The 26,670-nt window shown below is 35.4% G+C and overlaps 1 protein-coding gene across 4 annotated transcripts in view; it reads left to right on the forward strand.

The window, feature by feature from the left end:
- Positions 1-26,670, forward strand: part of LOC139116105 (cAMP-dependent protein kinase inhibitor beta-like) — a 130,377-nt gene that overhangs the window by 16,619 nt on the left and 87,088 nt on the right. For 3 of the 4 annotated variants that reach the window (XM_070678651.1, XM_070678647.1, XM_070678650.1), the window contains exon 2: positions 21,571-21,693. The gene's annotated coding sequence lies outside the window, so the exon portion shown is untranslated. Of the gene's footprint in view, positions 1-5,692; positions 5,847-21,570; positions 21,694-26,670 lie in introns of those variants that run through there. The other variant, XM_070678648.1, reaches the window with a different exon arrangement.

Genomic DNA, 26,670 nt, shown 5'->3' on the forward strand with positions numbered 1-26,670 from the left:
TCCCTACTTCTCATGGAAATTTGACTTTGGATATGCTTTTGCGGCAGTGTTTAGTGAACGGCATTTTCGGTCGCTCGAAAACCATGAAAATAAGGCTAACGCAAAAAACGAATCGATAAAACCCCACAAAAAATCATCGGCGAACACTAACTAAGAGTACAATTCAGCCGCTAACTGGAAACTGGACGGATGCTAAACGAAGGTTGAGATATCTGCGGATAAAATTCTGGCGAAAAATGCCATAACCGTCACTCACTTGCTAGAGGGCGTTGTTCGAATTTGAACTAAATCCCTAATTATGCATGCAAATGAAGTACCCTCCTTTCAGACTGAAACTTTGTAGTTGAGTTGGATTCTCCACAGCCGAGTGAAGCGCGCCATATACCCGGTTTGACACGGACGTTCATACAGACCACGGAACGGAACAGATGCAGAGATGCTTCTTGCTGCAGCGGGCATTGCTCTGCGAGCTGTAGATTTCTGTAGTTTGGGTTGTTGTCTTTGTACTCCTGTCGGGCCTCTTGAAATGAAAGCTCTCGTCCTTGCTAGCTGTCGGGACGCAAAAATACCTCAGACTGAGTTGAGACAATGTTGCAAGTTGTTCAGGTTGATTGACAGGTTGAGGTGACTTTCGCGCCTCTTTTCACGCAATAAAGTTAGTTCGTTGTTATACATCAAAGGAGAGACAGTGTCGTTCTCATTCTCTGCACCGTAACTTTCTCATCACGCAATATAGAACCTGCTTCTAAATGTGCCCAGCCACACTAGCGATGTCGAAAACTAGAGCCCGGTCGTTGATAGTCTGTTGGCGTATACATGCGTACATGTGTACGTCTAGTTCTATGGCTCGAGCGATAACAGTAGCCGAGCCCCATTCAACTGATTCAAGAAAATCATGAGCAAATGTGATCTCAATCCAGCGTGCAATTATTGTTCAATATTCAGCAGATATTTAACTTAGATTAATTGACCTTTTATCGCGTGTTACATTTGGTTAGTTGGTATACTTGACACTGTGATCTGTCAGTAATCATTTTTGCAATGTCACAGTGAGCCTGTGTTTTGCACTGACACTGTGATCTGTCAGTAATCATTTTTGCAATGTCACAGTATCTGTACCCTGAAATCAGATGCAATAAAATATTCAGCAGATATTTAACTTAGATTAATTGACCTTTTATCGCGTGTTACATTTGGTTAGTTGGTATACTTGTGACAGATCAGCCGCCATTTTAACAAGCGGCAATATCGCAAACATTACAATCAACCCGTAACATGTGCGGCGTTCTTGGATTTGTTTACAACAGAGGGGGACCCCCTCAGGAGGATGCGCAGCGCGACGACCACTGCGCTTTAACACTGACTGACAACATGTTACACTGCATCACACACCTACAGGGAAGATTATCCACTCAACAGGAACTTAACTGTCACTTAATTCTCAGGCAAATGTAAATTTGCATTCTTGTTGTGCTTTTGTACTCATTGTTTATTTGACCAGTGATTGCTAATTAATTCAGACCATATTCAGTGCTTTTCAAACCTATGGTGACCTAGAAATATGAAATCACATCTAATGCAGATGTTAAAGATATACAGTCACCTGTAATCTAAATATGCCCATATATGGTAAAAAGGACATTCCTTGGTATTCAAAGTGCCCATGCGAGGTCGCTGTTATTAAAAAGTGGCCACCCGCTTAAAATCTGTGATTGGTTAATTTTCTCTTTGTGTGGCAAAATTGGAACAGGTGACACTATACCTTAGAACTGAATAATCTTATCGTTGGTACGTTGGGCAGAAATAAAACCGTCAATCAGAAATCAAAGAGAATATACAAGATAATTTGCAATGTATAGGATTTGTTATAAGTAGTTATTCCCACATAGTTGAATCTAAGATGAGCACAAAATGTGTAATGGCAGCATGTTTTCTAGTGAATAAATTTTATGATTTTTTCCTGCATGCCTCAAAACAGCAAGATATTAGCTTTTGCTCAAACATTTCCATGGACTTAAAATTTTACTGTAAACCATTTTCTTTCACAATCAAGAACAAGAGTCCAGGGTCATCATGCAAACGTTAAGAAACAAATCACCTAAATTACCATATTTGGAATTCAAAATGGCTGCTATATATAATTCTACTAGGAAAACTTTAATTTTTAATTTTGTGAAAGCATAATGATTAAAATTTCATTTGCTTCTATGGCTTCAAAATATATCTACATGAGCAAAAGACCTGCTGTACCGGTATACCTTGAAAAACTGAAAAACATATAGACAAGTTAATAAACTCAACGTGTCTTCTCATTTATTGATCGTGGCGGGACATATATTTTGCCGCTGATCCGTTTACCATAAATTTTGATGTACTATCCATTTATTTTGTTCTTTCCTTGGGTCTTCTGAGAAAGCATGTTGAAATGCTTATGGCATTCATCTTGTCAACACAATGCATGTACACGTATGTATATTGTCCAGTGTGGGCAAACGAGTGTTGGTCCAAACTAACAGTACAGTTCATTTGTCAATTAATTTCTTATTGTAGTCATTGGCAATAACTATAGCTGTTTTATTCCAATTTTACTTGAGGGAAATCCCGCAATATGAGAAAGTGTGTGTGTTTTATTGAACGAAACTAATGAAATATTGTTGAAAAATAACCCAGCTATTGTTTCTTTGAAGCAGCACTAGCAGATGACTGTTTGTCAAATTGCCCTCAGAAGAGGAGAAAGTGGTTTTAGGAGTCAGTTTTATGATTGCCTACTGTGTATTATGTAATTTCTCTGTAATGACACACAGCAGGCATTAACAAGTGTGCTGTAAACAACATTAATCTCTTTGTTGGTTGCTGTGTCCTTAGAGATAAAAGAAAACCAGCGTGATATTCTTGCAAGTGTAGCTTTAATATTGCTGCAGCGTTGTTCTAATGATTGACATCCTATTCTGAATGCAGCAAGTGCCCACCCACCATCTGTCCGTGTAGGAAATTTCTTAAAATATACTGGGCCCACTGTCAGCTGTAGTACAATTCAACATTGTCTCAGGGGTTTTATTACGTTCTTGTAGCCATAACACTGTAGAGCTGCATCAGATGCATATTAGCTTTCTGCCTATAATAAAGTGACTATGATTTCATTCAGTCTGATAGTGGACAAGTGGTATCACTGAAGGTTTGGACAGTGCTGTGGTTATAAATTTGTCAATGTCCTTCAGATTGAGAACTTTGTGCAGTATTGGAGATTCATGCTGATGACGTTCTATGCCTTTTAATGATAAATATCTGTCGTGTAGCAATTGTTGGAGATAACAGTTGTAAGTCATTGATAATGAACATCTGCCACTGTCATAGACTGAACAAGTGTCATTCAAGAAGAACACACATTGTGTCATTGGCAATCAATGTTGAACTACAAGCTGATTTAGAATATACTCAACTATTGCATTCCATGCCAGCCTCCTACATGAAAATGCAGATGTACATGTGTACTAGTATTTTTCTTGTCATTTTCTCACCCTTATGGGATGCAAGGAATGGACGACAGCTTGTGAGTGGGTGGTCTTACCGTGTTTGAAGGGATGGAAGGGGTAGCATTTTCCTCCCAGAGTTCCACACTTGTTCAACTTTCAGTTGACATGCACATTTTTCTTTATAAACAACAAGGCAGTGAACAATTTTGCAATATTTGTGCTGCATTGTTCCATCTTTGACTGCTCCCCTAAGATCTAATGGTTTGTCCTAATCACCTGATATCGGTTGCTCATAGTGATGCTTCCAGATTAATTCCTAGAGAATTCAAATTAGTATTACAATCAGAGTTATATATGAAAATATACTGTACAACTAATTTTGAACAAACCAACTTACTTAATTATTTATATATGATATTTTATGTCTTTTTACCATCCTTTACACTTAAGTTCCTGACAAAAGTGTCCATTATATGTGACCCTTAAATGCACCTGATCTTATTTGTGATCTTTCAATCACCGTCAAATATTTTTTGATGGTGAGGCCTTTTGACGCATTTGCAAGTTGACAGCAAAAGTCCATTCCTAATCTAATAAGGAAATCGCTTTAAGTCAAAATTTCACTTTGAATTTGAGAGATAAAGTGATGTAAGTTGGTTTTGACATTTTTCTATATTTTGAGATGTAATGCATTTCCTCCTGGGTGCATTATGACTTAACCTTCTGTTTCCATGACAGTTGTGCCTTTTTAGAAGTTGAATGGATGGCCATACTAATCAAAATTTATGTTTGAAGCATAAGGAATAAAGCAAAAGTTTATTCGGCCCTCAGAGCATTGCGTTTTGTAAAAAGATTAAAGTAATGATCTCATCATATTTTTATTGCTTGTACAGAAGTTTAATGGGGCTTGTTTTACCATTGTACATCTCAATTTGCTGTATACTTTTCTGTCACAGTATGTCTCTTTTTATGTACACGCATCAAGAGTTCTTCCTACTTTTAGCATTTAGGAGTATTTCTCCATTTTGATAAGCGCAAAGAATATACGTGACTGACTTGTTGCTTATTCTTGTTGAATCCATAAAAGCCAGCATTATTGCTAAACACATGTGTGAGTGGGAGACATTCTTTCAGAGCTTGTGTACTGTAAGGTAGTGAAACATTCATGTGCCCTTGGTCAGAGGTAGAGAGGCCCACGACTTTTGCACCAAAATTCAAGAGTTACTTCAAGATTTTGTGTGAAATTCTGTTCAATATCCAGTTTGCACTTACCTTGAAACCCGGCCATCCCATCAGCTTTCAGTCAAACTTTGAAGTGAGTGATGAGGCTTTGTATGGCGCCCTCTATGGTCACAATGTGTAGACCGCCAGTTTTGCTAAAAAGACTCATATATTCTACAGGCTTTACTTTATGGCATACAGAAATAGGACATTACCGTAGTAATCCTATGTAATCTGCATTTTTCAACCGGACAGAATTAATTCAGTATCATATGTATTTTTAGATTGTCTGTTATTAAGGCCATGTGAGAAATATTGACCTCTGGAATATATTTATCATTTTCATTTTGCAAATGAATTTGAATTTTGTGTTACATCCAACTTACCACATCCATTTATTACACTTGTAGTTAAATTATTTTAATCACTCAATGAAAGACAAAGATTTTGACATAAACCTCCACTGCAATGATTATATAACATATTTCAATCATTACTGCTGCCAAAAGTGTGATGGGAATCAAAAGTTACCATAAATACTCAATCAAATGTGATCAATATATATGCATTTTCTTCAGTTAGTTAAGTTAGGCTCTTTTAAGAGGAAAGATTAAGATCAGCTGTAGTAAAATATTGTATAATGTGTTTCATTTATTAGTTTTCCTGTGCACATTTACATACCGGTATATTAAAAAAAGCAGAATTGTCGTCTTTACACTGAGAAACACACTATGTATATTTGAAGCCTTTAAAACCCCCAAAGTAACAAAGTTATCACAATAAAATTCAAAATTTCATATTAGTCGAGTATACTTGCTGAAATGGTGTGCGGTAGAGCAGTATCACCCCCTTAAAAAATTTCCAGTGACCCAGATGTGCTTTTGTGTACTCTAGCTATACTGTTTATCCCCCCTGCAAAAATGGAATTATCTGATTGAACAACCTTTTCGCTCAGGGAATTTATTGTGTTGCTAAAAATAGCCACACGGTACGCGATGTCATGGTGTTATTGGCAGTATATCGTGTAGGGACCTGCTAGCTGTGTGCTCTTCTATCCAGTCTGGGTCTCTGACGCTCTCAGTCAGGTTATCGGGTTGCCAGGAGTATAAATGCTCGGTGATGCGAGTACAATTGGATATAAACAACGCTAAGGTAAAATAATAGCCTTCCACCCTTTATTTTTCTCATTCTTTTATATCTTTCAGTCGAGTAGATTCATAGCTAGGTAGTGCCCAATATGTGGAGGCATTCACGCTTTTCATTTCGTACATTGATGCATATGTGTATGTTTTAACCCACGATCGTACAAGCCATTTGAAAACGGCTGTTTGTAATCAGGTTTTTTTTTCCAGCGGCTGATCAAATCAGCAGGAAGTCGATTACTTTATTCCGTTCAACACTTTCTGTTTGACATTAGTGACAATGAATGCATTTTTTGAAAGGAATTAGGATAGCGTACACTCCAGTAGCGTCAATGAACTCATTCAAGAAAATATGTAGGAAAAAATTTTGACTCGTGACAGCTCGGAGTCAAAATGTGATGATTAATATGATTTGGATACAATTGTATCAAGTCTGTCAAATAATGATTTTCAATAGTGTTATATTTAGTAGCAGTATTAGCATTACGGCGCATTGGTTGGAAGTGGATACATAACATATGCTATATGTATTGCAATGGCATTCCCAGTGCAGAAATGATATTGAAATTTAAAGTTCCTAGACAATGCTGATATATTCATGGAGGCATTTTCTGAATTATTGTGTGGAAAGGTTATAATTTATACCATGATTTGAAAAATTCAATGTGAATATTGGTGAAGTCGTACATCTGGTTCAACAATGGACATGGCTTCCAGTTGTGTAGTAATTTTGACTGTCTTCACAATTTCTATCAGTTTCAATACAGTGTGTGTACACCGTGAGCGCAATGTGAAACCTTTTAACTAAAGTCAGCTAGCTCAGATATTGAACCGTAATATCAGCTCTGAAGGTGACATAGATGAATTCCAATGAGGCATGGACATACAACATGTACTCATTGTCTCGTTTATCAGAAATTAATATAAACTTATGATCAAATACAAAACTAAAGAAATTCTCTTTGATGTAAATTGTATCGGATGGGGCACTGAAAGGTCATCTAGGTTCACTGTGAGGGATTTCTTTTATATCAATAATGCAGATCATGATAGCCATAAATGCAATATTAAAATTTCATAATCTAATTCTGCAAATGGTCATATCAAAATTTGCTAAACAATGTGTTCAAGTGAATATCTTCATTTTAGCAATATATCATTCACCTATTGTGAACTTTTCCCTCCCCCATACCTAAAATAGACGCCAGACATTGAGCAGGGGCAAAGTCCTGTTAAAATTTACATCCACACAAATTCCAAATCTTGCCCGAGAATACAACTCCCCTGCAAGTCAGATTACATACTGCATTTGCGCTGGATCAGATGTTCATTTGGATTTGCCTGCAAGTTCTTTTTCTCTTTCCCCTGTACATGTAAGTGAGCTGAAGCTGTTCTTATCTGACAAAAATCCCCTCGATAAAGATTCTCAAGTATTCTTCAAATTTCCACATGAAACCGGCCCGACTCGCCATAAAAGGTGGATCTTTCTTCAAGCAGCCATTGTTGTGTTTACATACACTCACTTCCAGGAAAAATTTGTGCAGCCTTTTCAATGTAGTGTATTTTTTGGTGTCATGCGTAAAATGTGAAAGAATTACTTTAGTGCAGTTCTTCTCAAAAATCTGCAGCATTAATTCAGCAAATTCTATACATATATCAGTGAGATATATCGTATTGGGAGTTAGCTTTCGTAAAGGCAAGCGCAATTAATACCATACATGTGGCATATTGTATCAATTAGTGGAAGAGATATACACTGTACACGGCTTAAAGTACTTTTGATGGAGAAGATACATGATTATTATGCTATTTATAGACTCATTTCCTTCTTCCTGAAAATGTATTTTCTCATATGAGCTTTTTTCAGTAATATAGCGCTCACGATCAAATATGACATCGCTTTTCTGAAGCAAACTAAATGCCGTCTTAGTATTATGGCAATGGGAATACTGGTGATAAAAGGGAGAACAGCAATTACACAAATATTTCACATAATATCATTGACCCTTTGAGCACCGTAATTTTTGCCCCCAAAATATCATGGCAACATTTTACCAATTTTTATGAATTTTTCTGTAATTTTTTCCATGATTTTTGACCAAATGGACAAAAATTTTCACGGGCTACACTTTTTGACCAAAATTTTGGGAAAATCTTAAAAAATTGTCTAAACCTGAAAGAAATTGTCGCGTTATCATTGTATAAAATGCAACAAAAATCGCTTTGGCACTCAGAAGGCTTAAGCATCACAAAAATAATATCAGTAGAGCTGATTTTTACGTCTTGGACAAGGATTTGAAAACCAATACGCCCCTTACTTTCTACACACCTTAGTCTATCAACTGTCAAAGCAGCAATGTACAGTGCATTGTTCAAAATTCAAGGTATTAAGGTCATATCACGTAACAAAAAAAAGTTGAACAACCTGTAGGGATTATAGTCTGCGGTATGTCTGTTTCTTATAATTAGGTGCTGGAATTTTTTAAGGAGCCCCGTTTAAAATTTTCATATTTATCATCAGGGATTGTTGTAATTACATCATTTAAAATTGGTTGCAACACTAAAGAAGTTCATAATTGTCTGGACATTGTATTGCCTTAGAATAATAGCTAACAAAAACCTGTCTGTAGACATGTGCGCAAGCATGATGTCATTTATTTTATAGAAAGAATGTCAAAATAATTATGACGTGAAGATTAATAATTGGTTAATTTGGGTGAAAGTAAATTCTTGATAAAAATATTAATTAACTTGAATGATTGCCAACTTTTACTTTCAATGGCTGCCATCTTGCCAATGAAAAAATGAGAAAATCCTACTTATTACTCAGTTAATGAATTTTACTGCTCAAAAGAAAAATTAAACAAGTGTTCAGACTCCAAACCCTTGACACTGAGAAAGACAATCAAATAAACAAAAAATATCAGGACTGGCATTGCTGAAGAAAAGTGGGCCCCTTCCCTGAACAATTTTGCTTATGATCATAATACTAGGGGGATCAAGTTGGTTCAAAAAGCTAGGAAGGCCCTCTAAGAAACTTGTTTGTTTTCATAAAGCCAGAGTGATTAAATTCTTTGTTTTGCACCTGCTTAAAATTTTGAAAGTTAAGCAATTCAGCAGTCAGGAAACATACTCAGAAAATGTTACACACACAAGGTAAATATTCACTTGGATTTTTCCATTTAACCTGGTAATATGAGTACTCATTGAAGAATCAAAGCAGAAACATCATGTTTTAACTCCATAATTTACACGACAATGTGACCTTCTGCAGAATGAAGGGGTTTTAGGTACATTTACAAAACTTCTTATTTTAACAAAGATTTGTAGACAGAAAAGCTATGTATGAAGTCATATTCAAATACACTGGATACATGTTTTTTAATATTGAAAACTCCAAAAACCTACACACATTGGACGCAAAACAAAGAATTGAATTTCTTTGGCCTAATGAAAATGGGACCCTGTGTTCCCGGTATGCCAAATAAACAAATTTAAATGATTGTTATCACACTCTCCCAGCTGCTGTTGGTTTAGTGACAGTATAATACCCTGTCTGAGTGTCATACAGTGTTCTTATGATGGTGAATAATTGCTAACAAGTTAAACTGAAAGGGTTCAGTCCAGATATTTCTGTAAACAAAGATTGCCACTATGACAGCTTATGTAAATTTTATTTATTAATATGGCATTAAAATCAAGAATTTTGCTGCTGCAAAGGTACCTTTTATGATTATTGGTACATGCTTGCTTCACACATCTCCTTGACGGCTTTCAAGATAGAGGCATTTGTACATTTTACTTCCATGTATGTACTCTTTATCTGTACAGCTTTGCTCTTATATCTTGCACAAACAATACTTACGATATATCACATGTGTTCCATTGTGATGTCAGTCAGCTGAAATATATGAGGTATATATTTTATGTAACTTCCTGTAAATATCCCAATAAAATGTACTTTACCATGGCCTATGCACCAAAAGTTTTGCAATCTCAGGAAAAATAAAATCAAAATTGTTGGGCTAATGTGCAGTATCTCAGAAGCTGTTATCCAATTGGTTGGCTGAATCTGACTGTTATTAGTGAATAATACAAATAGACTCCCCAAGGTACTGTGATTAGTGACAATCAGATATTACCTTCTGAGCATGCTGCACACCTCAGCAGAAATGTTTTGGTGGTCAACTTGACCAGGGTTACCATAATCTGTTCACCCCCAATTTCCTGTAAATAGGTCCATATTTGCTATTGATAACAATAGATTTGGGCCAAACCATGATGATGAAAGGTAAAAATGTTAATGCAATTTCAAAAATAGCATGTTTAGTTCTCAAATCATCCTGCTCTATTTGTGGACACATTATATTACAGGAAGTATTTTCTATTTTGGTCTGATTGCAATGGATTGATAACGAGAGTATCATATAAACACTTTGACAATGCCATGGTGAAAATACATCAGTGTTTGGTGTAAATGTTAATGCAATTTCAAAAATAATATGTTCGGTTCTCAAATCATCCTGCTCTATTTGTGGACAAATGTACAGGAAATATTTTCTATTTTGGTCTTATTGCAATGGATTGATAACAAGAATATCATATAAACACTTTGACAATGCCATGGTGAAAATACATCAGTGTTTGGTATGTACTATGTGACGTGTGTGTGACATCAGTCTTGATAGTTTTAAGTTCAATACATAATAGTAATGCTAAATGTTTATTATCCACTTCTGAACAATCTGAATTTTCAAAGTTGATAAGCTCCTTTGTCCTGAGATGTGAAAAAAAGCCAAAGATAGGAAATATCATTGCTAGTAATGATGAAAGTGCTGTTCATGTTAACCTAATTAAGTGTTTCTGGAATTGAAGATTCTCTGTTCATCATTAAAATGATCAAATTAGTCTCTGTAGAAATATGGCTTATTTCATTACATCATTATAGTCATTTGTTTCGTTTTCTCAAATGCAGCCATTACTGTGTAGCATCAATTTTGTCATACTCAAACTGTCATGTACAGTGCATGCATATGTTTTGCAATCATTTTTTGATGTGATAACTAATTTTTTAAAATTTATGATTCAAATGCATCTTTTGACATGGCTGCTTTATCATTTGCAAATGCTGTCACAGTTCCATTTTCTGAGTCAATTGTTTGTTGGAAATTTTTGACAAGGCTTTCAGGAGTAAATGTAGTTAATTTGAAAACAGTGCTATTTCAATGCTAATATTACTATAAAAATTGTAAAAATCAGATCTCAATGACTTTGCCACAAGCTGCTGCAATATTAATACATAGGTGCACAGTTGATAATTATTTTCTCAAATCCATTGCTGTATAGCAGGCCAGTCAATGTCATGAATGAGATTCTATATTTAGTAACAAACCTGTAATTTGTGTCAGCATGATATTTTGGTGATATAACAAATGACGTATTTGATGATAATGTGACGATCACATGATCAAATGGATAGTTCAAAAAATATTCCTTTTAGGGTGTAGTTAAGTAGATGCTGAAAAATTTGAATTTATGACAACAGTATATGCCCAGTAATATGAAGACTTATCAGTCAATGTGGATATCGTATTTCTTTGGATGTTTTATTTTTAGATTTTGAAAGTAGTGGATATTGAAAGAGCTTCCTTTTATAAAATATAGCCATTACATGTCCTCAATAGTGAAAGGGTAGTCTGGCACAAAGGGATGTTTGAAGCATTCACATCCCTGATATGCTGACAGTACTCAATGGTTTCAATACAACAATCAAGCCAAATGAATATCACTTCCACATGGGGGAATCAATTTGACAATGTCTTAACATAAGCTGTAACTTGTGGCAAGTTTTTCAGTATGCTACTTCTGTATATCAACTACCGTGTCTGACCCTAATCCGATTTGTCATGCTGAAATTTCGAGTATTCTTTTTGTCAACACAGCTTGTTTGTGTGTAGTGATCATTGTTATTGTTTACAAATGAATTCTAGTCCGGACTTGAATACAATTATCAACAATAACAATGTAGATTACACTCATGTACCGTAGGTTGTGTTGATATGTTTGATACTTGGCATTAAATTACTGTTTAGGGATTCAGTGCAGAAAGTGTAGGGAACCACAAAACAAATGTTCTGAAAAAATAGCCAAAAGATACAGCTTATGGAGCTTTAAAAAAAAGTCAGGTGAATTAGATGAAATGTGTAAATTTTAGTAAAATTAATTTCTATTTTTTTTGCTAAAAAACAAAGGCATAGATAGACAAACCAATATGCATCGCAGTAAATAAAATTATCATGCAAACTTACCAACGTGCATCTGAATTTTCCTTCGTGAATTTTTATGATTATGGTAATATGATTAAACAGAAACAATATTGCAGTGAGAATCCTGATGGGATTGCGGTCATTGAATTCAATTAACACTTAATTATCAAAATTATGACCAATAATTGTCATTGTAATTCATGAATTCCACTTTTAACATGTTCATAATAATAATAATTTAATCATAATTACTCATTCTGCTTCTAGCATTTATGTGTCAAGATAATTTCTACATCATTTTAATGACAATAACTTGCTTTTGCTGTTACTGTTGCAAGTGAGAATGTATAATATTCATAACAATATGTATTCTTTGTTTAATATTTGTGAGGAAATACTGGGTATTTTACTTGTCATGGTAGGGACATACAGTACCAGGCACTGACAATGTGCTTATGTATAGTAGAAATGCTTTTGGAAGCAAGTTTATAGAAAACATGGTTCAGTAACTCTAAATTTTGTCAAATTTTAGGAGTTTATTCACAAGACGACTTTTCATGTCCTTGAGCACTGATAATCTTCAGCTGCCATGCACTCATGTAGCAAATCAATTTCTAAATGGCTTTTATTCGCACCAAAATAATTATGATAAATTTGCTCAATTCTAATTCATCTAAAGTTCTGCTGAGAATTATAAACAGTCGTCGTCAAATTTTGGCAAACATTTTTTATGTTCCACCATAAAACTGAGATGTGATGGGTGAAAGAATAATTTTCCAGTGCAGTGTTTATCCAGGGAACCAACAAAAGACAGCAGGAACATCAGTATTCTTTCTTGCCATCGGTGTCAGGATGAGGAGTGGGGAATAAGCACCACTGGACATATACGTATGCCACAGTGCAACTGTAGTGGCCAGATGGGTTGTCCAGGTGGAATTGTTGCTCTCACAGCATGCCCCACCACATGCAGGTACCCAAGCAGGCACGGATCACAGCCCAAAGACATGAGGACAACTGTTAGCCATTGTTTTTTATTGCAAACAAAGACGCAGCGTCTGAAATGACAATTATGAGCCCCCAAATTGAGGCTGGATTGTGCACTGTACTCACATTTTTGCAAGCAAGCCCCCGCAATATTTGATGGTAAGGTTGACTCACAGTTGTATTGTATATCCAGGGATGAGTACAGCATACTGTACATGTCCAGGGAATTGTGAGCAGGAAAATTATTTCTTTCTTATACTCTTGATAAGCCAAATAGCTAAAAATACTGCTTTCTTCATCACTTGGGTTGGCAGCTACCCAAGTTTTTCATGAATGAAAGGAGATACATTTTGAAAGACACAATTCTCCTCTTACAGAATGAAATACCATCAAATATATTAATAAGTGTCTTGCCACAATTTGAAGACGATATTTGATTTACAGTCGTTGGCGTTGATGTTTCCATGGTTACTAAGATCTAATAGCCAGAAAATCAAAATGCGGGCATGTTAAAAGTATTGGACACACACTCCTACAGAGAGCAACGGTGACGATAGAGAGCATTATTGAAAGGAAATCCATTTAGACAGAATTGTAACCCAGCCCTAGAGTTTTGATCACAATCGTTTTACAACTAAATATAGATTCATGCCCAGGGCCACCAAGACGCTCAGATAAATTTTTGTCTGTTTCTATAAATGTCTAAAAGTTTGTATAGATAGCTGCATCTCAACTCTCTGTTTCCAAGTTACCATGGTAACCACTTTAACTGATCTGATCATTTCTGTATCATATCGCACATAATACATTAATTTGCTTGACTGTCCGTTCTGTCAAACAGTAACTAGCTCCTGTCGCATTAAAAAAGAAGTTTTGGATATTGTTACAATTTTCTGTTGAAATTTCTCCTCCATGACTTCTATTTAGTTTGATATTTGACCTACCGAATCAAATTAGTTAATTGTGTTTGTTGTATTGTTTGCAAGAATTTCTGATGATGATGATGATAATGACAATGACCATTATGATATAGGAGGAAGACAATGATAATGATGATGATGATGATGATGACGACGACGATGACGACCATAACCATGACAACAATAAGAATGATGATAACACTGATTATGATAATGATACATTATTTAGCAGTTGCTCAAAGATAAATATAATGCCCATCACAGAAACTCATTAAAGTTATACTGCCTCTGGCTATTTTAACTATTGCTACTTTCTGAAGATATTATGCAAAGTAAGTGCCATACTCATGAATATTCATGTGAACAAAGCTATGCAGAAATGCAGATGCTTGTTTCCAGAAATACATGTACCATTCAGTTTCCACTAACCGTCTGCTACGGCAACTTCATCAAGTCATCTACCCACTGGACATGTAATAAAGTTTTACTTTCATGAAGTTCAGGCTTGTAATAATACACTTTGCAGTCCTTATGCAACATTTAGTGTGTCTGGCTTAATAGCAACCTGCTTATAGGTACATAGTGGTAGTTACTTTTGCGCCATCCAGGTACCATATAATATTTTGCCGTCGTAAAAAAATATTGAAAGAGAGGTGTAGACCTAGTTTCATTGAAACATGAATCATACTGATTTACAAAGATATTTACCACAATGGTTCAGTATTCCTTTCACTATTTCATCTCATTTTCCTTTGAATCGTCTTAAAGATAATGTAGGATGGAAAAAAGGGTGATCGTCAAATGTGTTGTGAAATGAATCTGATACTGCTTAGGTTTACTGTATGAATGTCGCATACAATGGAAATTAATGCGCTTACAGAGTATAAAAAATTCAAAGGTTCGAACATATCACGGCGGTGTAATGGAAAAGAATGTTGTTAAGCGTGCATGTATTTGGTGTGTTTATGACTGCTGATATGGCAAACCAGCGGAACAGAGAAATCTTGTCCCAATTATTGCGACAGATTATCTATCTTGAATGGATTAAAAACATAATCAAGAAATCTTACAAATCTCCAAGTGCATTTCACGTTAGATGAAACTTTCTCTTGATGGGTCAGAACACCTTTGATCTGTTTTGATTTTATCTACCATCATTTGTATTTTAAAATAACAAAAAAGTCTTTTCACTTAACAGAGTAGCAATGCATCTCCTTGACATCCATGTCCAAAATAATCAGCCAATTTGAATAGCCAACCATTGGATCTTAGGATGGGGATTACAATACTTGTTAAAAATCTGTGTTGCAAAATTTGCAGTCTCGGGATTTTGTGAAAAATTTTCACATTAACATAGGTTGAAAAATTGTGGAATTCTGGAAAAGACAATTTTCATACATTGCAAAATCCCCTCAAAATGTGAATGTTATAAAGAATAGGACAGTTTGCAAATGATGTCATTGTTCCCTCATTAATTTTCAAAAATAAATAAATACCACAAATTGAGATTATATTTTTGGGAAAAAGGCGCGCAAGAATGACAAAAACACAACTTAATAGGTGACTGCCAATATTACGATATACATTAGAAAAGACATATTGATGGCTCAGACAACAAACTGCAACAACAGCCATACACCAGTATGCAACACTGACAGAATTTGTCAGAATTTCTAGTGCCAGTGTCACATGCATGGAGCTATATCAAGTAACAAATCTACAATGGAAAGGAGACCTATTAGGCATTTTCAAATTCTGTTCAGCTCTTCTCAAGATTCACTGGTCCATGTCCATGAATTATAATGATTGAGTACTTACATGTACCGTAGTTGCAAGGCTGGTCTAGAGTAGCCGCATTTCAAAATGCTGTGTAAATCACTTTCCTGTTCCGATATCATGCCATTTACTGATTTGAAAAAACAGGGAAATGGATTACGAGTTGAATGTGACAGAACTCCAGCTGTTATAATGATCTCTGTTACCTGAATCTGTAATGATTTGTATGGTATATGTGGGTTAGCGGTACATTACTGGCAGTACATCATGGCTAACCAAGAATCAATAACACTGCAAGGGAGTTTACCTTCTGTTTTTAAAGCTTTTAACAGTCGATGTTTAAATATGGGTAGTGATCTACCCCTGCTTGAGTTCTCTGACATGCAAGCTTATTTCTTTTCCAGTACTATGAAATTGATAAAAAACTTCCTTGTCAGAAGCTCTGATGGCAGATTGTCGTCAGACATGATTTTAATAATGCCTCCGCAAAAACATTCCTGCTGCTTACTTGACACTGGTTTGTGAATTGGACATTCCTTTCAAAAAAGATTTAAATCTAAAGTGAGAGTGTAATTTTACAAGGTGAGTTTCACTTCTCTTTGCTTTAGAGGCAAAAACAGACTTTCCAGCTAAATATAGAATTGAAAAAATAGCAGAAGTCCCCCAAAGGTAACAAAAGCTGTAACAGTCAGCTAGGTGTTGACTTCAAATATTGTATTGTAGTGTTATTCTATGTGTCTGAATGGACACTATCAATACCATAGTACTAGTAGCAAGTTTCAACAAAAACGCAAACACTCTGAGCACCAAAGTCAATTTTGATCACCTTTATAAAATATACTCTTGTCAAATTTTTTCAAGTTTTTGCCAAAATTTTGATGAAAAACTGTACCCAGTGAAATGTAATGTTCACTTGGTCCAAAATTATCAAAAAAATTCACAAAAGTTCGTAAATATTGGCGAAATGTTGCATTTAAATTTTGGTGGGAAAAACTACAGCATTCAAAGGGTTAAAATCTAAAAGTAAACTGCATAAATTTATCGTGACCATTTTTAGCTCCGCTTTCAAATAAGAGCAGCTCCTCTACATCAAGGAATATTTATTGAAAAACTACCACCGTAGAATTATTTGATGATTGAATTGCCAGATAGGGGTAGCCTCACATAATAAATTTTGTTTTGTTATCTTTTATTGTGTAATGTTGGCACAGGTCCCTGGACTACCATTAAGTGATAACTTCCCATGATGCAGTTTGATATGTTTGAATTCATTTTCTAGGTGAATTACCAGTACACTTAAATAGCTGTTTTTACCCTTTTCACAATAAGAGGGAACATTGTGAGAGAAGAGGTTTAAAATATATGTTGTATTAGCATAAATCTTTAGTATTTATTCAATTTATCATGTGACTCTTTCTTTATAGTATGTCTAGTTTTTTTTGTGCAGCAGAATTAATGTTTTTTCACATAGCATCAAAAGTGGTAATACAAAAATTCTGTTTAGCAATTGCAAGAACTGATTAGTTTTTTGTGGGTGTGGCTTGCATAACTAATGCAACTTTGCATAATAAATTATCTAGAAGTGTGGTATTCTCACAATGAATTACTAATTTGCATATTTGATGATACTGTTATCTGAAGAAATATATCAATGTAGAGTGCGCCAAGTTTGATGAAACTTTGCCACAGATGGATTGCTCATCAGAACATATCAGTATGAGTGAATTGAAAGATTTATATCAAATGATCAGTAATTTGCATATGAATGAACTTTTTGAACTTTGAGAATGGCTGATCCAAATCATAAAGTATTGCCAGTCATGTTGATCATGATAAGATGTTAGCATATAGTCTGAAAAATGAAAGTGTCAATTTACAAACAACTTTGTGGACTACTAAATTTGTAAATACCTGGTACCAAAAACACAGAAACATTTTCAGTTCTCATCTTTTCTACAAAAACATTGTCTCACTAAAATTTACAGATTTGTGTTGCTTGTTTAGAAAAGCAATAAAAAAAATCCAGTGATTTGCTGCCGTAAAGCGTGTGTGCACTTTTTGTGTATGTTTAGTCTAGGGAGCATGGATCTCTTCCTACCTCCATGCGAGGATATACAATTATCCTTTCTGTCGGCAGTGTAAATTGTCTGTATATGTGTATACTATATACTGACAGATTTACAGAAGTGTCAAAAGTTATATCCCTGCTGCAGGGGTATACAGTATGAAAGGAATACGATAATAGCAGGGTGTAGATAATTTTGGCCTTTTCTAATGACAGCTCTATGTTCCATACCTTTAGGCATGGTGCCATGATTCAATGCCCGATATTACAGTACATTTACCTACATCAGCTACCCAACTGTGATGTAAGTGTTTGCAAAAGAATGAGATGTGGGTCTGGAGAGTCTTTTGGAGAGGTGTTTGTGGACACTGCATATATAAGAATGATGGAAAAATTGAATAATAATCATAGCAGCATCAAAATTTTTGCTAACTTGATTAATTATGCCTTTTCTCCATTAATATCGAAATGTTAGGGCGTTGACTTGACTGAATTTGTTGAGTAAGCTGCAGATGGATTAGCAATAATGTCATTTTTAGAAAGAGTGGAATAAAAACACATTCTGAAAGAGGTCCCTTTTAGAAACTTATGCTACAGACAGCAAATGAAATTTTCAACACCTGGCATGGAATGATAAGCCCACATGTTCATTTCCAGCTTGCAAAAACATAGCAATATTCAAACCTGTCAACCTTCGTTGTCACTGACTTTACACTTGGATTTTGAACATTACTTTATCTACATTTTGAGAAGGCTGTTAAACTGATGATAAATTTTAGGTCAAAATTCTGACTCTGTAAAGTATCGGTTGACCTTGTTATTTGCATCATATGCTGGTACAAAGCAAGAAAAAGTGCAAGTATTAATCTAATACTGTGCACCTGCTTGGGATCACACATGTGGTTGTATCTACAGTTATTATCCAACAATGCTCTTTCACATGTTTTGCTAGCTGCTTCAGATACAGAGACTGTTCGTCTCGCTGATTGGAAAGTACATCAGTGGAAGCTGTTACCTTGGGCTTGTCTCTCAGAAATCATTATGCTGTACATCACTTGCTGTCTTACTGTTTTAATGCACCTGGGTTAGTGCCATTACCTTGAAGTTCACTTATAACGGAGGCAACTTATTGATTTTATTAGACGTCTTTGCATCGCTCAGACACTCAGGTAGAAGGTTTTCTTGATGTAAATCGAACACAGTAAGTTTCCTGTCTCCTTTGTTTCAATCACTTTCATACACACAATAATTAGTGAAGATGACAGTACTGTTGGAGACCGGCCTGTAGAAAAATTACTGTCAGTTCTTTACTTTAAAATTTTGCTATGCTAACATCTTGTCCAACTCTATCCATAAAACTAAATTGGAAAAAAGAAAATATTTTTAATGGTATCTGTCGAGAAATGTAGGATGGAAAGCTAATTTTGCTACATTTGTAAGTAGATTGTTAAAATCATCCACTGAGCTGTACATTTACATTTTGGTTTATCTTACCAATTAAAAATAGGAAGGAGTTTGGCATTGACCCTTAGATATCAATGACCCTGAACTTATGTCATAACTTCATGCTTCAGTTTCCCTGAATAAAAATATGACTGTCACAGTTATGTACCACTGATTGTTAATGATCATTGTATTCCTGGTGTATATTTCTGTCGACGGGACAGTGTTTGTGAAAATTTACATGATAACTTTGTAATTTGCATTTGACAGCTGATGTTGGCCATGTAAACGATCAAATTACAACTTTCATGTGCAAATAATTTTCAATGATAACATCTTTCTCCTCATGACTGTGTTTCATAAAACTCATCACCTCGTAGAGAAACTGTGGGGATTTTGTCAAAGTCGCCTGCATTTCCATGTACGTTAGCCAGCTGTGATTCAAAGGTTTGTACAGCGACTTAATAGTGCCCATTGTGATGTGATGTTATGCCATTAATAGGCTTGTGACCAAGCATGTACTACAGACCGCTATATGCAAATGATGTCAGATGCCATCAATAACATTTGTGTGTGGGCACTTCCTTAAATAACTTAAACATGGAGGTACATCAGATGGCACAGGGGGAAGTGGGCAGGATGTGCTCACTCCTTTCATAACACCTGACAGCATATCTTTATTTAACTACTCAGGTGGGTGAAATTCTGTGTAAGTAATATTGGGTTTCACTAAACTTGTGTGGATAAATATGTTAATAGATGTTTATTTTGAATATCTTTGTCATAATCCATAGTATACAATGTAGCACTATACAGGGGCTCCAAGTAATAATCTTCTGCCTGTCCTTGGATACCTAATACCTTGGACAGGTAGTTTGTAAAGTGCTTGTCCATGTTGATAGATTGGTCACCATCTATAATCAGTATGAAAGTCTCATTCTGAAACCATACAATTTCAGAATATTTTCTTGCACATCAACCAATCCAAATATATTTTGAAAGAGAATATTTTAGAAATAATAGTATAGTGTTAACTGAATAAAATCACATCAAGTATGTTTGTAAGGACAGATAATTTCTGGTCTGTACAAAATTGATTGTGACTCGTCCAATGGACAGCTGAGCTCAGCTGTGATAGACAAACACGTTTTATTGGTATTTCAGTTTTGAATTTTTGACGAGTACATTGTTATCTAACCATTGTGATCATTACTACAGCCATGTTTTAATTTTTTGAAAAACGTCAGATTTCTAAAGTTTTTATGGCTACTTCCTTGTGTTGTCTGTTAATATTACACACATGCAGGTATCAACTAAGGATGGAGATAATACGGAAATTTGATGGTGTACGGATGAATTGTTTTCTCATCCATTTATTCAGTACTCAGGAACACTTGTATGTGAAAGCTGTATCCTGTTCAGCCCAATTTCCGTGACTCTGGGTTTGAACCAAACCATACTTAGTCTAGTGAAAGGTTTCAAACCAAGGCATATTGTAAACATAAACTATTATGTCTGGCTTAGCCACACAAAATTGTTTCCTGTCGACACTTACCAATAGCTGTATACCGGTAGTAACAGGAAAATAGGAAATGTATTGGAATCACCGGTATGTATTATGCTGTCACTATGTAACGAGGTGAACAGGACTAAAAACACTCACCATGCATCAATAAAATACAATTCAATCAGAGACTGCATTGTTGCTCTCTTTTTATCGCTGATGTATTGATTAATAAAGTTAAAGACAGTTGTTGAAGAAAACTAGGGCAGTTGGCTCTCGGTTATTGTATTCTGTGGGTATGTGTCTCTGACTATTGAGTCAAGGTTTTCTGATATTTATTGATTTTAATACCCAAGATACCGGTAATAGTGAATTCTGTCTGGGTACTGAACAGTTTGACTGCAACTGAGTTTTTAGCTCCTCTTTGACGATTGAGATGATTTAACTTGAAGTCTCCAAAGCGTTACCGGTAAATCAGGATCAAAAATTGGACCGAGAATTTCCAAGGTACTGAGCTGAGATAGTATCTAGATGAGAAAACAAAACAATTCAGCACCATTGAGAAATCTCCAAGGAAACATCTATAAATAGAATCACAGACGTAGGTTTCAAGATGCTTTTGCTTACTTCGATTCAAATCTCAAAAGCTGTTTTTTACACTTGTGTTTGAATTGACTCTCACATTGCACTCCAAGGATTTTGTTGTATTCTAATGATTGTTTTTAACACTTGCATCGGCATTAACATACTTGTTTCTTTCTGTTACAATTTCACAGATGATCATCGGTTGTTAGTGTTGTGTATCTACAACAGCGACATTTGCCTGCCTTTCTAGTCCCAGATAGATGGTTTCCATGGTGAAACCTTACTTAACAGATTCATTTTGTCTGCAAGGTAAAGGTATGTATCTAAATCAGTGTGTGTGGTTTCTCAACAAACAGAAAATATCACCGTGAATGAGATTTCACTCAGTCAATATAATTTAGCTTTACAATATATATTGTATTCTTGAATGCAATTAAACTGGTACTTAAGTCACAGGATTCATCGATTTCTGACTATTTAAAAAATCTATTTTTTTTTTTTGGAAAAGTGCATTTCTTTGATTATTTGTAGAGCTATTTTCACATGTGTGTCGTTATTCTAAATGTGTAAGAAATTTCTGGTTTTGAAAGTTGAATCTGATATGCATTGACTGATACCTTCAGCACACTTCAAATTCATCACTGATTAAATATGCTAAGGCACCGAAGTTGTGCAATGTTCTTTACCAGGGGGATGTCTGGCATCATAAGTAGGCAAACTGTTTAAATAAGGTTATTTTCTGTTTGTGCACTACATTTTTTTCTCTTTCAAAGTTTGTACAATGCCTTGATTTCCTGAGAAGGTGACCTGAATTGCTTAACACTCATGTACAGGTATAAATGGTGGCGACCTGATTTAATTCAACTCTTTCATACCGTACTGTATGTAGGTCTACTCAACCTTTTGAAAACTAAGGGAATTGTACCAGAGTCTGATGGTCCTAGTCTATCTATAACAATGGAAGGGCATGTTATTTGTGTCAAAACTTGATGGTGAATCTTACATATCCATGAAATATTTGCATATAACAGTTGTTGGACTATTGTTGATTTTGACATTGGGCAGCAGTTTATTTGATATTTTTCCTCTGTGTATCGGAATAGACTTCGGTAAATTTTGAATCCTGTTATATATACGTTTATTTCCTGTTATTTGTGTTGCTCAGTAACAATTAGCATCCTTCATAGCACTTTGAAATATTGTCTCAAAGAAGAAATAAAGTGAGACTTAAGGCATCTGGCAACTGAGAGTGGCCATTGCAAATTCCAGTTTTCTTGTGTTTGGTAGGTTATACATTGAAAAATGTCTCACTGATTAATCATTTTCAGCAGAATATATGGGTAGTGTTGGCCAATACAGGCATTAAGAATAAATCATATTTAAGATGATTCACTGGTAGTTTCATTACGCGTATCTTGTGTATCATGATTTTTTACCCATTTCTGTTCTGGCCTGTGCTGATGTGTTTACAGATACCAGCTCTTAAACATTTTTTCAAAAATAAGACTTTATATGGCACAATTTTTCTCGCCTGTAATGTTGCCTGGCTTTCTTCTGAGCAGTGCTGTGTTCAGTCTTCAGGGCAGTCATATACTGTAACAAGAGAATAATGGTAAACGGCATATTCCCAACAATTTGATTAGCTTGGAGTCCCTTAAGGTATTGAGATGATAAATTGTGCCAGTTTGATTCAGGACCAGCAGTATGGGCATATCGGAGAAGCAGATTTAATATTGATTATATGTCTGTAGTAAAGCTACTGAAGGTAATAGATTTTTATTAGGGCCTCTCACTGAAGGAATGCCAATTAAGGTACATACTGTACCAGTACATCAGTAATTCATGCTTCAGCCAAGCCACGTACGTTTGTGTATGCCAGGTATAATGTGCCAAGCTGACCTGAAGATATATCGTTTGTACTGAGCCTCAAATTCAGAGTTAGATCATTTACACGTTCACAAAGCGAGCACAGGATTCCAAGTTTTCGATTCCCATAGGATTCTAGGAATGATTCCATTTAACAGCTCTACTCAAAGGCATTTATAATAATTATAATATGTATGAGCACATGTCTACTGCCAAATGTTTCTTTGTCAAATGCTCTGGAATTTATCTTTAGAATTGTTTGCATCTAATCTATTCATCACAATGGTTTGGCCCAAACCTATTGTTATCAGTGGTGATTGCTAATTGTTTACTGGAAATTGGGGGTTATCAGGTTAAGGATTTCTAGAAGTTCAGACACATTTATTGTCTCAGCTCTGTTGTCCACCGGAGGTACATGTTTGTACACATATTATAATTATAGGTAGGCACTGTACATTGTGATACCAGTACATCCGTTTTCAAGCCCAGCCCACACATGATTTTGTGTACATAAATTATTATGAAGGTAAGGCTCAAAAAAATTGATTTGTTTCTGGTCACCGCCTGCATCATTTCAAAGTGAAGGCGTCAACTCTCTTTTTTCCTGTTTTTCATATGCCCTTATGGAAAAAAAGGGAAAAATGTATCAAATTCCACCAAAATTTTTAAAAAATTGAAAAAAGATTGTGTCGCCGCATCATTTTTGCCACACGTCAATGACCAGAAACAAAGTCCTATAATTTCTTGTTTGCCTACTTGCATTGTTACTTACAGTGTGTTTCAGCATGCCCATCACCGAAAATGGCTAAAATTGTAAAATAGGCATTTTAGAATATTGTAATCCCATTGAAGAAATGCATTTAACCAGCATATGTTGTTATTTTATTCAAATTATTCATGATTAACAGTAGGTATACTATGCGTCATTTTAAATCTAGCTAATTAATGTAATGCAGACAAATACGTCTAGACTGCAACGATCATGCCCAGACACGATTCACATAAAAAGACTCAGTTCTTTGGTACGTAATGGTTTAGGGCATATGCTTTTAAATTATTTAATTTTATTTCAGTAATTGCTCCCACCGTAGAGCAATGTAAACCCAAGTGGTACACACCCTTCACTCCAAAACACATATTGCATGGCTGTTAGTATGTAATACAGCACATCAGTACTGCATTAAATTTTTCACCTCCAAATACCGTATGCTGTGGGTCTCCTATGCGTACTTATGACTGAAAATGTATATAAGAAGTCAGACCCTGTGACTCCACTCAAATTCTACAATCTGTTAGTAATTGATTCAGAATTGCCTTGCCTCCGTGTATTTAGTAAGTTGGGCTCAAAACTGAAGATTTTTTATTTGTCAAATATACCAATGTATTGATCTTTGAAAAAAAGCAATTTTTGATAGCTTTATTGAATATAAAGCAATATTAATAATTCCAAAATCATAATGCTCACTCCTCACCATTTTTGCTGGTGAAGTATCTTTCACCTTTCACCCCTGACCCAGAATATCATGGCGCATCAATACACTTTTATCCAAGCATATGTTTACCCTGTGACCTTTGACACTATCCAAAGCATACGGTGTAAACATACTTGTGATTGACATGTCTGATCACCGACCTGCAGCAGTAGACTGATGAAAAAGATCTTCATTTCCTGTGAAGGAAACAATTTGCAACTTTTGATCTGTGACGAGGTTGATGAAATCACTTTGTGTTCCATAAAGGCAGTACTCCGGACATATCAGATTTTTCCAAAAAATACCTGCTACGATGTACCGTATCCCACCGCAATTATTGGCAACCTGACGCTATGCAATGATAGGTCAGCTGTGGCGGTATTTTTAGTATTATATCATCTTAGCTCATCTGATGTGGAGAGGTTCACAGATGAGCTGTCAGGTACACAGAATATTGCCTTGGTTGTCATACTTTATAGTGTTGTCACATCCAACAGAAGGCTAATATGCTGGCCATTAGGCTTCCAAAACCATCTTTAGCACCTGAGTGATCATCTCACAGTAATTGCTTTGTCTTCTCACTTTTGCATCACTGATACAACTTCTCAAAGGTTTTTTCCATTCTGATGGACTTAAAGGCTTATATTTTGTGGAAGTTATGGCGACACTAATATTTATTTGAAGCTTCGCTTGAACTAATTGACACATACAGTCCTATTCTTAGCATTTTTTGTTTGCATTGCCGATATCTCACCGGCCTGCAAAGTTGACATTTTCCGTAGCCAAGCGTGACATATTTGCAGACAGTGCCATGGGCCTAGACCTGGATGTCATTGAAGCCTGCTGGTGGCAGACAGTGGGCCTATAGACCTTTATGTCATTGAAAGACTGCTGATGGAGCTAATAATGAAGGACAAGTGAACTGAATGAGCAATGATTTAAATGAGGAGTGAAAAATACACGGTACTAGTGAAAGCAAAGTAAAGTAAAGATTCTCATGACGTTATCCCTTTCTGCCCAAAATGTTCAAAAATACTACAAAATTCCTGTCACTCACATGCCATCATTATACAAACTGTGTACAAACACCAGGTGTCTTGACTGTGACTCAGGTGCATTTTCAGTATTTTTGTTGCCCTGGTGGATGCACTCTTACAGTAGAACTTTGATCTTGGTCACATGAATTCCCTGACTTAATTTGTATGAAGGTCAGGGGTCACATGTACTGCTCCAGTGGTGTCCATGGTGACACTGCTTTGGGTGCAGAGGAATGAAAGAGGCTTGATTTCCAAAACATTATAGATAGATTATACCTAGTCAGCTAGGTATCTGAGCAAAATACTTATAAGAACATATAGTTTGCAACAGTAGGACTAATTACAGCGTTGGAATGGTTGAAATCATACGGTATTTACCCTGTGAGGACACATTTCGCGTCTTAATGTTACCAATCTATGAATGCACCGCTTAATTTTAAAGAAAATATGTGGTTATCAGTAACGTTTCTAAATGTTTTAATATTTGACAACATGGATTTTGCCTAACTTTCGTGAACAACACTGTAACCTACTGGTTGACAGAATAATCTGTCTACTTGAATTGTTAATTTAATTAATTAATTAATTAGTTAACTGATAAGTTATAAGTTAATTGATATTAAATCTAATTAAATTTAATTATTGTTAATGTGCAAACTTGAAGGTACACTGTATAGTCTTTTTGTCTGGTAAGCCAGCTGATATTTTTGTCTGATTTATATAATTTGTTTTGTAAATTTGTTATCAAACAGTATTTTACAAAGAAATTATTGCTCAAGGATTTTGTAGAAAGAAGATTTTGTACAAAAGTTGTTGGATTATCCCCATCCGTTACCAATTTATGTCATAAAAGCTAATCTAAGCAAGAATATGGGTCCCGGATGCATTTGTTAGAAATTACTTCTGATTGGCTAAA

Source organism: Ptychodera flava, chromosome 17 (assembly GCF_041260155.1).
Source record: "Ptychodera flava strain L36383 chromosome 17, AS_Pfla_20210202, whole genome shotgun sequence".
NCBI classification, from domain to species: Eukaryota; Metazoa; Hemichordata; class Enteropneusta; family Ptychoderidae; genus Ptychodera; species Ptychodera flava.